We start from the raw sequence: 10545 nt of genomic DNA on the forward strand, positions 1-10545 counted from the left end.
TCTTTCACAGTTGGGAAGCTACATTATCCCCGGTTGATATAGGGTACATTAAATTTTCAAAAAAATTAGGGATCCCTACTAAAAGTCCAATAATGTAACCTAATTTAAAAATAGGTATACGAACAGCTAGTTTTATTATAAAACAATATCCTCCGCCGCGTCTGTGTGTCTGTTTGTTCGCGATAAACTGAAAAACTAATGCCGAATTTCAGGTGATTTCACCAATGGATAGCGTGGTTCTTGAGGAAGGTCTGAGTATATAATTTGTTTAGTTTTTGTATACATTTTGTGTAAATTAAAGATATTTGTTGGAGGTGTCGGAAAACAATAAGCCGTCTGCCTGGGAGCTTTCAACGAAACCGCTGTAAAATCCTTTGAGACTTAGCAAAATTATGTTTAGTGGAATAATTGTGTAGACGCGAAATATCTTTCTCTTAAGGAAAACATTCTTTAACCATTTTAATACTTTAATATATAAAATCTGTATACACAACTACGATATTAATCCTTATTATTTTATTACTACATAATATTATAAAATAATTCAGAAATACGTTTTAGTTTTATTTTTAAATTTGATTGCACATTTCTGATGGCTTTAGACTATATTATTCCTATACAATATTATTATATATATATTGACAGAACAGTCTGTCGGGTCATCAGTATAATATAAAAAATATTTTCTTCGAAGTATCAAATTTCATGATATCGTAAATAAGCTACTAGTTACTATTATAATGTAAGAACTTAAAACTAGCTTTTTGCGTTTGCTTTTCTTTCTTTTATTTCTTTGATTCTTGCTTCTTCTAGCGTTCTTGAATAAGTACATAATAATTTTATCTTTCCGATGCATGGTTTTTTTTTGCGATAGGTACTTCTATTAAGTTGGCACGTGGCACAGTGGGGTTGATGCTTACATAAGGGACGTTGAGTAAATTAAAGGGGTGATAAGACCTTGAACTTGGTACTATGCTCCCTATAATCGTAGGAATATCGATTTGATGAAACTGTAGGGAGAGCATTGTGAGAGTTCATCATGCGATGAACGGCTAGATGTAACGATTCTCAGAACAGTAATTATTTTTTTCTAATTTGTTATATTTTAAAGTGATAACCCTCATTTCTGTGATTAATAGCACAAATAGAAATTGAAAACAAAATTTATGATTGATGCGGGACTCTAACCCGCGACCTCTCGCGTTTCGTGCGAGTGCTCTTCCACTGAGCCAACCGTTCGAGTGACGTTACGTTCATAAATCTTGATAAGTCTTGTTCAACTATCAGGTTCTGGCGTCAAAGTACGGTTGGCTCAGTGAAAGAGCGCTCGCACGGAACTCGAGAGGTTGCGGTTACGAGTCACGCATCGTTCAAAAATTATGTTTTAATTTTTTTTTCTTTATTATTATCAAAATATACGACATCATTACAGGACACCGTTTATCGCTACTTTGGAAAAATATAAAACGTCCTTGGTAAGAGATGTGCAGAGTAAATTTTTTTTGCACATCCTAGAACATTTTAAATTGAAAAAATGTTCATTTGACTGTTATTGTTGATGTATTCAGATTCAAATGTTAAGAAAAAAAATTTACAGCATACATTGAAAATTAGATTAATATATTAAAATCTTCTACTGGCGTGTAAATAATGCAGCAGAAACACTTGTGACTAACTGTGTGACAAAGAAAGCAGTTAAAAACATCGAGAACTCTTAAAATATTTAAGCCATCCTTTCAAAATAAAAACTTAATGAAAGTTTATTTCATTAGAAATATAGGAGGAAGTAAAACCTTTTTATTGACGATTTTTGAAACTTGAAAATTATGAAACAAATTGTTTAAAAAAAATAAAAAATTCATTCATAATCATTATCACAGCTGAAGGACGTCCACTGCTAGAAAAAATTCTCCCCCAAAGATCTCCGTGATGATCGATCCTGCGCTGCCTTCATCCAACCTATTCCGACGATCTGGACATTAAGACTTTAGACTGCCCGAACGACTTTAGACGGATATCTCTTCTGACTTCTGAGCCAGGTATATGAGGTGTTATCTAGGGCTATGATGATGATGATGTCTCGTGTGCAGGTTCGATGATTTCCAGTCTCTATAACACGCGGATTACAAAAAATCTTTTGAGCCATAAACCAAATTTATTATCCCGATCATATTCAAATAAAACCATGACACCAACCCCAGTAAATTACCAGCATAAACCCTGTTGTGTTCTGACAATGCTGGAGAGCGGGCGTAGTCAGTTTTATAACACTGTTTACTATATCTGTCGAGAATATCTGTTGAAGAGATTGGGTCGAATTATCGCCGACCAGGAACAGGCCAAACAAGGAACATGACAAAGCGAGAGGTTTGATTATATTATGGTTTCAACAATATTGAGAAATCAATTTCAAACGGCTGTTGATGATAAAAAATCACCTTCGACGTGATAGAGGGAGTAATATAAACACGTGTACATTGAGGGGGAATCTTGCAAGTTGTCCAAAACTCGACAAGCAACAGCGAGAATACTTGAATTGTGGAATCTGGTCCTGTAGATTTAAAACGATTTCTCAGGCGGTCATGCGTTATCATGGAACATTAATGGTGAAGATTGGTTGTCGAGTTGGGTTTACTCTTTAGGTAAGCATTGTTTTAGACTTTAGAACATTGATGCGTTTGACCTGGAGTCAGCCAATGCAATATATTCTTTTGAGATTATTGTCTAGAATCCATTATCTCCAACCAGAGCACTGATATTGCGTACTTTTGAAAATGTTCGCAAAAATTATATGCACTGATGATGAATCCTTCTAGATCTTCATTATTCTTGGATATGTTCTGAGCTTCCACATGAAGAATATACTTCATCAATGTCTTCCAATTCAAATTCAAAATAGGATGTGACATCACTTATTGAAAGTCAAAAACTACCACGCATTCCACAGACCTGAGAAGAACGGGCGCAACAAACTCAGCGGGCTTTTGTTTTCATCGAAAAAATATGTTTACAAAGTAATATTGTACAATTAAATTTATTATTTAATAGCCTGAGGGCGGTCACTCCATTCCCAATCTGTGGTATCATTAAGAAAGTCATTTATGTTATAGTAACATTTACCAAACAAACGTTTTTAATAATTCTTTTGAATAACGTAATACTTTTGTTTTGAAAATTTTCTGGGATCTTGTTGTAAAAGCATATACATCGCCCCACAAAAGACTTACTAACTCTACTTAGCCGAGTAGTAAGCATCATAAGTTTATATCTGTTATCTCCTGGGTAGTCCTATCAAAAGCATCTTTTATGACCCCATTAGTTTTGAGCTCATTTAAGCTACTGAAATAGCAATATTTTTGCTGTTTACTTTTCTGAAAATGGACATGGACAAGAAGAAGATAACGCCTAATGTACATGTTGTACTTACTCCCCTAAAAGTTGGGAACTGTACTGTCGAAATTGTTGAAGAGTACGTCTGGACAAATAATCCAGTTGGGCAGGTCCAATTTCGGGAAAGAAGTCACTCGTTGAATCCGGATTGGCAGCGTTCGGGAAGCTCCGTAAAATCTTCTCTTCCCAAATACCACAATATCTGAAGACGAAGGTTTTCAACCATTTGCCAGTGATGACTTACGGTGCGCAGACGTGGTCGCTAACTATGGGCCTGATGAAAATGCTCACGGTCGCTCAGAAGGCAATGGAGATGACTATGCTCGGAGTTTCCCTGCGATATCGAATCAGAAATAAGGTGATTCGTAGGAGCACCAAAGTTACCAACATAGCCGAAACGGTTGCGAAACTGAAGTGGCAGTGGGCAGGGCACATAGTTCCACGTACGGGAGGCAGTGTTGGTAGATCGAGATCGAGTCAAGGAAACAGACGCTTGTCAACTATATTCAATAAAATATTATGACTCAGCAGGCAGCAAATTCTGTTAGAGTTGTCTGTAATGAACTATAGCGATTAAAGGTAACTAGATCAATCCCCATATTAACTGAATGACCTAGACCTCTACACTACTACCACTGTTCTTACCATATTAGTACACGTGTTTCAAACTAATCTACGAGCTTACATAATTTATACGTCTAGATAGACTGTGACAGTTGTAAACACGTCAAAATAAATAGTAGCGAACAGTTAACCTCCTTTTTCAGCAACACACGCACACTAGATCATAGTCATATACGTATCGCGAGTGTGTTTCTTCTCAGTTGTTTCCCTCACTGCTGAGGACCGTGACTCCATCTGGTCTTGTCCACTAACTGTCGACATTGGTCGCGTTCCGTTGCCTGATGTATTGCAACATACCTTCGCACCTCCAGCTGACCAAATTTGGTCAGACCACCATATGGGACTCCGGCCTCTCGGTCTCTTTCCTTCTACCTTCCCTGTCACCATAAGACGCTCCAAATTATTGGCATTTCTGCGAGCAATGTGGCCAAATTTTCGCACTATTCTTTGGAGGCAGATTGTGGACAAGCGCTGAGTTTTCTCTATTTTCAGCTCCTTCAGTACAGAAACGTTTGTGCGGTATGCTTTCCAAGGTATCCTCAGCATTCTGCGCCAGCACCGCATTTTGGATCGCGAGTGTGTAGCTTGTCATAAGCCTGGCCTGTTTTCATGCGTTGCCAAACAGCAAGACGCTCTATCTAGGCGTATAAATTATCTAAGTCTATGAGTATATCACTGCAGTCACTATTATAAAGTGCAGCATTCTTTTACAAATGTGAAATTTTGCCCATGATCATTAAAAAGAGTTTAGCGCATCACACGCGTATGCCTCGCCACTCGATTACTGTATTTTTTGTTATGGAAGTAAAGGGCAAACGAGCTTACATACGGGTCACCTTATGGTATGAGATCATCTCGACCCACAGTCTCTTATAACAGAGGAGTAACTATCTATATAAATATAATATAATAAATAAGTCTAGAGGAATCACAAGAGCGTTGCAGACTTTTTTTTATATAAGAGGGGGCAAACGGGCAAGAGGGTCACAGGATGGGGAGAGGTGAGGCAACCGCCCATGAACATCCGCAACATCAGGTGTGTCAAGAGATGCGTTGCCCGCCTTTAAGGTAGGAATATGCTCTTTTCTTGAAGGTCCCTAAGTCGTATCGGTTGGGGAAAACCGCAGCCTGTAATTGATTCCACAAAGTGGCTGTGGAAGGCAAGAAATTACTTGCAAAACGCGCGCTTTGCACGTAATGTCAGGTGGTGGAATTCGGCCGCTGGAGTCAACCCGAACAGCTCCTCGGAAGTCCGAACACTCGCCGTTACTAGGTATTCCACAACAAAAGACATAATATGCACTAAAAAGTATAAAAATAATTGAGTTTTTTATACAATATTAATAAATCTAATTTATTAATCCAATTGACGCCTGTGAAGCAGTAATGTATAAGCATAACTGTGTTTCGGTCTGAAGGGGGCCGTAGCCAGTGAAATTACTGGGCAAATGAGACTTAACATCTTATGTCTCAGGTTGACGAGCGTAATTCTAGTATCGCTCAGGGATTTGTGTTGTTCAAGAATCCGGAGCGGTACTGGCAGGGTGTATCATTTACCATCAGTTGAAAATCCTGTTCGTCTTGTCCCGTATTGGCATAAAAAAAACAAATCCCACAAAAATAATCTTCCCATCCCATCCCATAATAATAATAAGCGAAGAAATCAAAACAGTCCGTTACAATGTATTTCCATCCCATTCGGTTTCCAAAATCATCACGAATATGATTGTTTAACTCATTACATTGGTCGGAGTTTATCGCACTCATGATTATCTCGCCCGCTTAGCCTTAGTGCCACGGTATGTTTAAACCTTAAACCTGAAAAGGCCTCTAAGAGTTTCGTATTCCTCTGTTTTCTCCTTGAAAATTGCCTACCAAAAATTTTTTTGATACAATATTTTCAGGAAGAATGAGTCTGTGTCTCTACGTTTTCTTTTTATCTTAAAAACCTTTCAAAATTGTTACGTATTCATCTGAATAGGGCGGTTTAAAAACGGCATTTATTACGATGTTTGAAGAGTCATATTTTCTTATGTCGTTAGTTGATTGAAAAAACAAAGGTCATAGCTTTAGCATACCTAGATTTTGTGACAAAAAGTCACTGTTCTAGAAGCATTTTTTTTTTATGAAAAGAAGGGACGAGACGAGCAGGACGGTCAGCTGATGGTAATTGATGCGCCCTGCTCATTACAATGCAGTGCCGCTCAGGATTCTTGAAAAACCTCAAAAATTCTGAGCAGCTCTACAACTGCGCTCGTTACCTTGAGACATAAGATGTTAAGTCTCATTTGCCAGTAATTTCACTAGCACTTCCCAGGGAGAAAATTTGGAAAAACGTTTGTATGGAAAAGCTGCTAGTGTCCCCTCTTAACAGCGTTTCCAGTTATTGTGAATTCTGATTTTCAAGTTTTCTGGTGTATGAGTGAGTAGGTATACTATTCTATAGACAGACACCGCAAATCGATTTAACTATTACACCTTGTAATTACATCATGACACTAGCTGAGTGAACCATATGGTTCATTATGATACACCATATTCGCCCTTACCACTTAAACAATAAGGTTTCGTATGCCTTGTTTATGCTGATCGAAGTCCTTTATAGTTGTTCACTATCCTTTCATGCAGTTAATTGCATTTGATTATTTTGATGTTCTTTTGACACGAATCTGTTTTTTTTTAATTATGTGGACGCAACCGTCATCATAAAATATAATACACGCTGTCTTTTTCATATCTGCTTTTGACATTTTACCTACTTAAGAGGAATAGTTTTTAAAGTAATATATCTTTAAATACACCTGAGTCAACATGTCTGCATCAGTGTCTATGTTCAGGAAATAGACCAAAATTATTTGTCGCCAGAAATCACCGGATGAATCGGAGCGACTACGCCTTCGTGGTTCATACTTCAGCCTGTTGTGATAATATGGTATAAATGCATGATTCTTATAACTAATACTTAAATTTGTTTTTTTTTGCATTCTAAAAGTTATCAAACAAATCATATTATTGATAAGAATATTCTTTTTAAATAAAAAAATAAATATTTGTTACGAGCATATATTATATTTATTAGTTATATTTTTTATTTTGGCTATTGGAAGTTTCTGTGACGTCATAGTTATAGTCTATGTCTACAATCTATTTTATACTAATAAATGTATTTTTTCCGGTTTTATTCTTCAGTTATACTGCGAAAACTACTGAACCGATCGGAATAATACTTGTATCATAACCTTGTGATGCAGTGTGTTTCGGAGAAAGTGAATGAAAAATATGATTTGTTTGTGATCCGGAACCTACATTTTTTTGACTTTGAAATACCTTTTTTTTTTTATGGAATAGGAGGACAAACGAGCGTACGGGTCACCTGTTGTTAAGTGATCACCGCCGCCCATACTCTCTTGCAACACCAGAGTAATCACAGGAGCGTTGCCGGCCTTTAAGGAAGGTGTACGCGCTTTTTTTGAAGGTACCCATGTCGTATCGTCCCGGAAACACCGCACAAGGAAGTTCATTCCACAGCTTTGTAGTACGTGGAAGAAAGCTCCTTGTAAACCGCACTGTGGAGGACCGCCACACATCCAGATGGTGAGGATGATATCCTAACTTGTGGCGTGTCGTGCGAAGGTGGAATTCGGCGGCAGGAATTAGGTAAAACAGCTCTTCAGAACACTCCCCGTGATAAATGCGGTAGAAGACACACAATGAAGCGACGTCTCTACGCAACGCCAAGTGGTCCAGCCGTTCACAGAGCACTGGGTCCCCAACAATTCGCGCTGCTCTGCGTTGCACGCGTTCAAATGGATCGAGCTGATACTGGGGTGCGCCAGACCAGAGATGACAGCAATACTCCATGTGTGGCCGGACCTGCGCTTTGTACAGCGCTAGAATGTGGGCCGGCTTGAAGTATTGCCGTGCTCTATTAAAGACGCCCAGTTTCTTTGAAGCCAATTTGGCTTTGCCCTCCAGATGGCCACGGAATTGGCAATCGCTCGAGATTTCGAGACCCAGTATTCCGATACTAGGCGAGGCTTTTAGGGAAGTGTTGTCGAAGAGCGGTGATGCGACAAATGGGGTTTTTTTAGTGGTAAACGCGCAAACTTGAGTCTTCTGGGGGTTAAATTGGACAAGGTTCAATTTACCCCATTCCGCGACCTTCTCAAGAGAGGACTCGATAGAAGACACAAGTTTCTCCCGGCACTGGTTGACGATTTCCCGAGAGAGACGTGCATGGCCCGTGTATACGGCATCACCAGTGCTGTCATCTGCATAGCAATGAATGTTGGAGGTGTCCAACATATCATTGATATGCAGAAGAAACAGCGTAGGAGATAGCACACAGCCTTGGGGCACTCCAGCATTCACGGGCTTCGGGTTCGAGCAATGTCCGTCGACAACGACCTGTATGCTGCGCCCAGTGAGGAAGCTGGAGGTCCACTTGCACAAGCTCTCGGGAAGTCCAAATGATGGAAGTTTAGAGAGGAGCGCCTTATGCCATACACGATCAAAGGCCTTCGCTATATCCAGGCTAACTGCCAGGCCTTCCCCCATGCTTTCAATAGCCGCAGCCCATCTATGTGTTAGGTATACCAGAGATCACCTGCCGACCGACCATGGCGAAACCCGTATTGTCGGTCGTTGATCAACTGGTGACCCTCTAGGTATACCAAGAGCTGACGGCTAATTATGCTCTCCATGATTTTGGAGAGCAGGGAGGTAATAGCAATAGGCCTGTAGTTTGCCGGATCCGAACCGTCTCCTTTTTTTTGGATCGGATGGACAAGGGCTGACTTCCATGAGTCAGGGACTACGCCTTTGGAATAAGAGTGCCGGAATAAACGCGTTAGCACCGGCGTCAACTCAGGGGCACACGTTCTAAGCACGATTGGAGAAATGCCATCCGGCCCGCTCGACTTCCTGACGTCCAACGAAAACAGAGCTCGCCTAACAGTTTTCTGTCTGAACTGTACTTCAGGCATAGAGCTCTGACACCGCGGGATGGTCGGCGGTGTTTTTCCGTTAAAAAAAAAAAGGCATAAAAAGGCATTTATTTTCTCAAAATTGATTCGTTTAGAATTCTTTTTGATGTCATTTCTTATACTACTACCACTTCGGAAACAAATGGCACTCTGAGAGAGAAGAAGCGGCGCAAGAAACTCTCCCAGCATTCTTTTTTCTGCGCTCTTTTCAATAAAAATATACAATATTGTACAGTCGCTATAAAATAATCACAATCTAGTCCCAGGCTGTCCGATCATTTAGATATTCAGCAGTGGAGTAATAGGATTTACGACAGAGCCATTTCTTTATAAAACATTTAAATTTATTTATAGATAATACCTGAACAGTGGCTGGGACTTTATTGTAGAAGTGTATACATTTACCCTTAAAGCTATTATGTATCTTATGAAACGTTGTCGTCAAGAGTCGAATTGGAGGCGAAAAGAGCGCACAGGAGATCGGCTTTCTCTTTTGCCGTATGGGCCAGGGTGTCATTCCTCATGTGCAACGGCGGCATGGACGGCTGGCTGAAGTTACCAAGAGCAGCTTTCGACAACGACCAGAACTTGCGTGTTCCGGTCGGGTAACTGGAAAGCTGCTCGCCGATTTTGACGACGTGTTTTGACTTTGCACGGGCGATTTGCCGCTTAAAAAATCTGGAAGCACGGTTGTATTTCCTCTTTAGAACTATGCAGTTCGGATCCCTTGTGCCCAGCTTCGCAACCCAAGTTCGATACGCCTGTTTTTTGCAGTCAGATGCTGCTTTAACTGACGCATCGAACCAGGGCTGTGATCTGCCACCGATCGGTACTACAGAGCTTGGTATAAAAATATCCATGCCCTGTAGTATCACATCGGCTACTGCAACGGCGCAGGCACTAGGATCATCCGAAGGGAAACAAACCCTGCTCCAAGGGTAGGATGCAAAAAAGGAACGTATCCAATACCAATCTGCTGACTTGTAGTGCCAAACGCGGCGGGTCGCTGGTGGTCTGCGACGTGGGCGTCGTATAGGCACTACACTCCTGACCAGGCAATGGTCGGACGTTCCGAGAGGGGCGTCGACAATGACCTGGTAACCATCGGGATGTGTAGTCAGCAGAAGATCTAATAAGGACGGCATGTGGCTATCCACATCCGGGAGCCGCGTTGGCGACTCAACCAATTGGTACAGATCGTACGCCAATGCAAAATTATGCACAGATCGCCCTGCGTAGTCTGTGGTACGTGATCCAAGCCATTCGGCATTGTGCCCGTTGAAATCACCCAAGACTACGATTTCAGCGGAGGGGATCTGTGCAAGCACGTCGTCAATTGCCGCTTGAACGCAGCTCATGAGATGATCGGTTTCTGCGTTACCACTATGGGACCTGTAGACACACGCATAGATGCGGACGCGGTCCTCTAAATCTACGCGGAGCCAGAGAGTGGACAGGTCCCTACCCTCAAAATTGCCGAGACGGCGACAGCAGATATCCTCCCTAACGTACACACATACCCCGGCATGAGGCAAAAAATTGTGCT

This window comes from Leptidea sinapis, chromosome 42, assembly GCF_905404315.1.
Source record: "Leptidea sinapis chromosome 42, ilLepSina1.1, whole genome shotgun sequence".
Lineage (NCBI taxonomy): Eukaryota > Metazoa > Arthropoda > Insecta > Lepidoptera > Pieridae > Leptidea > Leptidea sinapis.